General features: G+C 52.1%; 1 protein-coding gene across 1 annotated transcript in view; it reads right to left on the reverse strand.

The window, feature by feature from the left end:
- LOC116815802 (C-X-C chemokine receptor type 2-like) overlaps positions 1-7,415 on the reverse strand; it is a 24,088-nt gene extending 16,673 nt beyond the window's left edge. The window contains exon 1 of the mRNA XM_032764452.2: positions 7,310-7,415. The gene's annotated coding sequence lies outside the window, so the exon portion shown is untranslated. The remainder of the gene's footprint in view (positions 1-7,309) is intronic.
- Between the last annotated feature and the right edge of the window lie 267 nt (positions 7,416-7,682).

A 7,682-nucleotide genomic window follows, 5' to 3' on the forward strand; every position in this document is an offset into this window, starting at 1 on the left:
AGGTGAATTGTCCTCTCTGTTTTGTAATTCAAGGAGTTTAAGTACAGTAATCTTCCAGGGTAACCCAGGGAGGGGAAGCCTGGGAAGAGGTAAAGAGGGGGGAAGGGAAGTGGGTTATTTCCCTTTGTTGTGAGACTCAAGGAATCTAAGTCTTGGGGTCCCCAGGGAAGGTTTTGGGGAGACCAGAGTGTACCAGGCACTGGAATTCCTGGTTGGTGGCAGCGCTACAGGATCTAAGCTGGTAATTAAGCTTAGAGGTTTCATGCAGGTACCCAAATTTTGGATGCTAAGGTTCAGATTTGGGAAATATACCTTATGACACGGTTGGAAAACAGCTGTCAGGGATGGGCTAGATAACACTTAGTCCTACCTTGAGTGCAGGAACTGGACTAGATGACCTCCTGAGGTCCCTTGCACCCTTCTACCTCTGTGATTCTCTGCGTCTATGCCCGCAGATGCATCAAGAGTCGATTGTACCTGCACAACAGGTGGGATTCTGAGGGCAGCCTGGTCCACTTGTAGACACAGCCGTTCATTTCCCTTGTGCACTACTGCTCGTGTGCACGGGCAGAGCTGTAGGGCTGGTCCCCCTTGGTACCACTTTGGAGCTACGGGCCTGGAGGTTTGTACTGCATCTTGGCTCTTGGAAAGCAGGGGAGGAACGGGTGACAATGGAGCTATCGCCCTGGAAATGGCCCAGCAGCAATACTGAGCCACGGATGATCCAGTTTCTCCAGCTCTTCTGCAGCCCGATGTAGCACGGTCCTGCCCTGAGGTCCCACTGGGATGGCCGTTGGAAGCCCAGAAGGGACCACTCTGACTATCTACCCTGAGTTCCTGCATAGCCCAAGCCAGAGACGCTCCCTCAGGGTTTCCTGCATCCAGCCCAGACCTTCTATCTGAGCTTGAGCAGATCTTTTTGCAAGACATCCACGCTTGATGTAAAGACTCCAAGTGCTGGAAAATCCACCCCGCCCCTAGGCGGGTTGGTCATGTGGCTAATTACTGTGAAGAAGGAGGGAGTTATAGGTACTATTTTTGTAAGTGTCCTGCGTGCCTCAGTTTGCCTATGACCCTGTCTGACTGCAGCAAGATAAAGCCAAGGAGGATCTTAGAGGAGAGTAGGGAATGAACCAACGACAGAGATAAGGTTCCTTCAGGAAGCCACACAGAGAAGCTGGTCTCAGCCCAAGTTCCGCTGTGGAGCTAGTCCAAGACAAGGGTTTTTGCAGTGCGGACACAGCTTAAGCCTCGGTTGTCTGACTCATGTCTGGAGAGTCCCCCAATGCTATCCCACAATCCCCTGGGCCTGTTTCCCAACCCTTCCACCCAAAACTACCCCCTCAATTCCTGGGCACCTGTTCAAACACTTCTGCCTGGTGTTTAATCCTCTCCCACTCGAGAACCAGACCCAGCCACTCCTGCACCAAGAGCGCTGCCTTGTAGCTGATGGTGTGGGAGCCGGCTCTACCCAGCGCCTCTGTGGGAAGCGTCACCCCAGACAACCTGATCATTGCTAAGAGAATGAAAAGCCCCCAGGCCTCTGCCCTGCTTTGGGAAGAAAATGGAAACCCAGAAAATGAAGGGGAGGGAGGTCTCCCTTTTGGGCAGGCTTCAGGTGGGGTTACTTGCGGTGAGGGGACCCCCCCCATCCCAAGGGCCAGGGAGAGGAAGATGCATCTCTCCCAAAATAAAAACGAGAACTTGTTTCTGCTGACGCTAGCCACTGTAGAGACTTGGTCTTTTTTCAGCCCTCCCTGCACCTTCCTGTTTCCTTGTGTGATGGCAATGGGCATCGCTAGGCAGCTATTCCCCTGAAGTGCACCCGGGGGCATGCACGGGGTGCCAGCCCCACTCCCACTGGGGTGGGAACAGGAGCCACCAGCACATCTAGTGGGTGCATATGTAGTAGTAGGATTTTATGTTTGTATTTTGTATAATTTAAAATAAAAATCAAAGAATAGTGAAATAACAATGTGTGTGTATTGACTATAGCGGTGTATAATTTGATTATATTTTCCTATCTGTTTTTTTTAATAGCACAGAGGAATGGCCTACTGGGCCATTTGGCAAAGATGCATTAGTTGGAATTTGTGTTTGGGCTGATTTTAAGGCAACAACAGATGTTTTAAGGCTATTTTGCTGCAGGTTTAGCATTGTAAAATAAGTAAAAGAAGGCCGCGATTGTTTTCTTGTGCAGTGCAACTTTTTTAAAAAAAACTTTTTTTCGTTTAAAATGGTTGGTGTAAATTAATGTTGTTTTGTGTGTGAATGAGGAATGTAAAGAGATCCGTGTAAGGGCCATCGCTGAATTCAATGTATGAGGAAGGAACTGGAGACAGAAGCAAGGCACCAGGAAGCTGCAACACGCCCCTATTGAAATGTTAAAGGAGGGCAAATTGACAACTTTAAAAATAAGACAGGCACTTATTAAGGGAGACAAAATAGCTGATGTTTAAATTCGTTGCAGAAAAGAATACCCCAGAACCTGAGCACGAGGCACTGCTTAACCACCATCATTTTAATCCACCCAAAATCAGACTCCAGTGTAAGGTCTGGCTTTACCTGCTTCTGGGAACCTTCAGTGCCCAGATAATTACAGCAATCATGAAAAAAAAAGTAGCCCTCCTTAAAAGCTAATATTTAAGGAATAATTCACTCCCCTGCCAACCAGTCATGAATTCCTACCTGCAATCCAGTGATCCTCATGGTAAAAATATGATAAAAATATTATCCAACTCCTAAAACCCTTAGGAAATACCAATCTGTCTGCCTGGGAAGGGCAAGTGGGACTTAAGGTTCCCCTTATCAACACCACAGGAAATAGGGTCCCTATGGGAATACCACCTGGAGGTCCAGCTATCCACAATTACCGTATCAGTAAAATAAGCCTGTTAAGATAGGAACTACGCTAGCAGTTATTGCGGGATACAATACCCAGTAGTGAACCGACCCTTTGGTTCCCGGACACATGCACCAGAACCTGGACCAAAGAATATGCATTCGAAAGCAGTCCCCCAATTAAAATAAAGACGCCAAAATTGTTTGCGACTCAAAGTGATCCAGTAAAAGTCTTGTTAAATCCACTATTAGTAAAAATAAAAATTGGTATAAATTGTACTCGCCAACAAGCTGTAAAAACAAAATTGTAAGCTAAGCGGAGATGGGGCAGGCACACAGGACTTGCTGCATGGGGAGGGGGTAGGGACTTTCACAACCTGTAACCAACAATCTGTAAAAATCAAAATATAAAAAGAAAGCCCGCTCCCAAAATTGACGATGGATCCTTTTGGCTACCCTGGGTTATAGGTCAATAAGCTAAAAAAAAAAAAAATTAAATACCCAAGAGTGGACGAAATAAAGCCCTCAAAAATGGGTGTGCTTGTCCCTACCGATCACCCCAGAACCACGCAGCAAGGACACATCATTGGGAACATGTGTCTAGAACAAACCTCCGTTTTTACAACAAACACAGAGGGATGCAGGGCAGCGTGTCATTCAAATATCACATGCCAATTAAAACATGCTAAAAATTGCCAAGTCTAAAAAAACCTGACAGCCTATCATTGGTGCGACGTTTTTCCACGCTGGTCCCTGATCTCTAAGGGCATATTGTCTATTGTGTTTCACCCACTACTAGTCGTGTTAATATTGTCCTGTGTTTGCTTGCTAGGAATGTGTTGTATGTGCTGTTAAATAACACAAAAAGTTTGTTAAGTTACAACCACAAGCTCAAATTTTCTCTCAGTGTATTGCTATCAAATAATTGTATAAAATATGACCCACTCAAGAATTGTTCTTAAGGGCTCAAAAGGAGGATACGTAGTCGTAGGGTTTTACGTTTGCATTTTGTATAATTTTGAATAAAAACTGAAGAAATAACGATGTAGGGTGTATTAAATGTATTGGTGTATAATTTGATCATATCCAGCCAGTCCCCCTTTCTGAACAGCCTACTGGGCCATTTGGTAAAGATGCCTCAGTCGGGATCTGCGTCTGGGCTGATTTCAAGGCAGTAACAGATGTTTTAAGGTCACTACTTTGCTGTAGATTTAGCATTTGAAAATAAGTAAAAGAATGCTGTGACGAAGTGGGGGTTTTCTTGGGGTTTGCCAGGATTGTTTTCTTTTGCGTTGCAACTGGATGTTCCTGTTTAAAATGTTCTGTGTAAATTAATTCTGTTTTGTGTGGGAGTGAGGAATATAGGTATAAAGAGATAAGTGTAAAGGCCATCGCTGAACCAGAGGTACGAGGAAGGAAACGGAGACAGACGAAAGGGCGTCAGGAAGCTGCAACGTGTCGCTGGATCTCAGGAGCCGTTGCCAGGACTCCTGCTCCAACCTGACCTCAAACCGTGGTGAAAATACTCCAGAGATTTAACGTCGCTCAAGACAGCTGAACACGCCTGCTCTCAAGTTCTCTGTGACCTTGTCTTGGTGCTGCCCCAGTCTGTTCGCACTCACATCTGTGTCTGGGACGGGGTCCCCAAACTATGGCCCGTGCCCCCTAGCATGGGACAGGGGGTAGCAGGGCCTGGGCCAGCCCCCACAGGGGTTATGAAGGGAGCACCACCCAGCCCCACCCCAGCTGCAGCTGCAGCCCTGGCTCTCCTCCCAGCCCCACCTCTCAGCCCCCAGAGTCCATTCCTGGCTGTGGTCCCCACTCTCAGCCACTGGCCCCTGCTCCCGGCCCCTGCTCCACTCCCGGCCCCAGCAGCAGCCCCTGGCCTCCTGCCGCAACTCTGCTCCTGGCCGGGGATGGGGAGGGGGAGGGCACGGACACATCCCATGGCGGGAGGGGAGGAAAAGTTTGGGTACCGCCGGTCGTTGTGAAACAGGGCCAAGCAGACATGGGACAGGCACACAGGACTTGCTGCACGGGGCAGGGAGGGGAATTTCACCTGTCCTGAAGCTGTTCAGCCTGACTAGCCAGCAGACACAGGGTCAGATTAAACTCCAGGCTCTCCCATAGACACTGTAGCTACATCCACACTGCAATAAATACCCCACCGCACGGAGTGTCAGCCCGGCTCAGCTGACTGGGGCTGGTGGGGTTCAGGCCACCGGGCTAAAAACTGCAGTGTAGATACTCGGGCTCGGGTATCTACGATGGGGGGGTCTCAGAGCCTGGGCTCCAGCCCAAGCCCACACGTCTACACTGTAATTTACAGCCCTGCCAGCCGGGCCCAGCCACAGCCAGGGTGCAGGTCTTTCACCTCAGCGTAGAGGTACCTGCGTGAAGTCACTTCTGCCCAGCTCCTCACAGGTGCTGAGATTTCAGAACAGGCTCCCCCTGAAATCAATAGAAGTTCGGAGCCCCGGTATCTCAGCAGCGCTAGGCCTCAGTTTCTCTTTGGGGCTGAGAGCAGCTGGTCCTGCAGGACTCTTGTGAAACGCAGCAGCAATTCCTCTGCTCCCCAGCCTCTCTGGCTCAGCTCCCCGTGTGTCCACGTGAGATCACGGCACCGCCTCTCGCGCCGGGGAAGAGGAAGAGAAATGCACGGGAGTGGGAGGTGGGCAATGGTTCAGTGACAGGGCAGTGTCCTTCAGCAGGAGGAACCTGCAGCCTGATGTAAGTTCTCAGCTCTAGGTAACCCATTAGGGCGAATACGTCCCACAGCATCTCTGTGAAATAAGCCCTTTGCTAAGGTGCTGGCTGGTTCCCAGGCCAGGCTGGGGGCTGGCGGGATGCATGCTGGGTGAGCTCAGGTTTAATCTCCAGCACTGGCCAGCCATGCAGGAAGCCCTGACTGTCTGTGCCGGGGAAGGCAGCCTTGGGAACCCCGGTTCAGGGAGGGGTCATCCGCAGGCATAGCAGGGGTTGGGGACCGAGCGCCCAGGGGATTGGAGAGACTTGGGGGGTTCTAACTCCACAGGAGACCTTGGTGGTGTGTGACGGGATGGGGGGCGTCCATCAGAGGCAGCGGAGCCGCCTGGGATGGTTTGTGGGCTGGGGAGGCACCGTGGGGGTGAGGTGCAGGGAGTGAAAGGAGCCAGAGGGGAGGGGAAATACTGTGCCCCTAAAATAACCTGTTACTCAGCTCACAGCAGGGCCCGATCCTGGACCGCAGCCCAAGAGGGCCCAGCTCCGCACTGGGGCCTGCACGGGGAAGCCTCCCCCAAGGCCGCAGGGCAGAGGATTTGCTCTTTCATATTCCTGCTGCACCAGCACCCTGCAGTCTCCGTTGGGACCCACAGTTCTGGGCACTCTGTGAGGGGCTCCTAGCAAAGAGGGTGTTCGCCCCCACTTCCCTGAGCACCGGGCATGAGCAGCCCCCCCAGGACAGGTATGGGGCAGGCCGGAAGGGTGCTCCCCTGCCTGGGCTCCCTAAAACCAGCTTCCCCCATTTCCCAGCCCAGAACCACATGGCTTCACTGGGTCGGGGCAGCAGAGGAGGCTGGACCCAGATGTCACTTTATGCATGAAACGGATGTGTAACTGTTTGAAGGCTAGTGTTAATCCTGCAAACCCACCCTCCCCCCTGGCCCCGCATGCACAAGGCTACCCACCACACCAGGGAAGGGTGTCTGTGCAGGATGGGATCCTCAGCCCCACCCGGCACACAGCTGAGCTGACTGGCTCATGTAGACACCTCATCTAGCACTGTCCATTTCCTGCCCCGCAAGACGGACGGACACTGGGGCATGTTCTTAAACACGAGCTGTTGGGGAGGGGTCCCCAAGGGAATAACCACAGTTAGGGGGAAAAAGCAGCAGCTCATGTTGAAAAGGCTGAAGACAGGCAGTACGATATTCCACCCCTGGTGGGGAGATCTCCTGGGGGGACACCGAGAGCCCTGGGGCAGCAGACACGGCCCGGGGTGAGATCCCCCCGAGGCACTGGGCCAGCATGATGTTACGCGCCACTGACGTCCCACATAGGTACAGGGCTGAAGGCAGAAGCAGAGAGGGGAAGACGGGTGGGACGGCTCCAAAATTGCCCTGTTCTGCTTTCCCTGATGCTCCCCTAGTGGCCCTGGGCTAGATGGACCATTGGCCTGACCCAGTCTGGCCACTCTGATGTTCTGATGTTAATTGTGCTGCGAGTGTGACTGGCCCATGGGACACGTTCGCTGCAGGACACGAATCCAGCAGCCACAAAACAGAACCTGACAAGGTCTCTTCCTAAAACGCAGGGGACATAAGCACAGAGCTTCAAGAGGATGGTTCGTTTCTCTCCTCCCCAGCAAAATCCTGGCTATAAATGTTTCGAGTACAGTGCCCCGTGCAAAAGGGCCTCACCTGCAATCACTATACTAACCCCCCGCCCCCGCTCCCATCAGTAAGAAAAGACAAGCACGTCGCCTTACCTTCTGTCAGCTGCCACCTTCACCACGTCCTGCCCAGAACTCCTCCCCGGCAGCCGCTTTATACTGAGTCAGGAGGAACGGGTATTGCAAAACTCCAGCCCCAAATGCAAAGGAAAGACTGAGGCTGCGATTGTTACCTCAGGGGCTGCAGTGCAGAGAGGCCCAGGGACAGAGCAGTAACCACAAAAGCAGAAGTTCTGACAGCTGCTGTAATGCCGCTACACCTGGGCTGTTCCTCCAGGGTCCACACCAGCTAACCCCAGGGAGCCGGCGGGGTGCGGGCTGAGGGAGCGTCCGGCCTCCCATCTTGTCTCCTCAGCAGCAGAGGTCCACCCGAGTGGGACGGGCCAGGGAAGAACAGGGATGGACCAAC

This window comes from Chelonoidis abingdonii, chromosome 10, assembly GCF_003597395.2.
Source record: "Chelonoidis abingdonii isolate Lonesome George chromosome 10, CheloAbing_2.0, whole genome shotgun sequence".
Classification (NCBI taxonomy): Eukaryota; Metazoa; Chordata; order Testudines; family Testudinidae; genus Chelonoidis; species Chelonoidis abingdonii.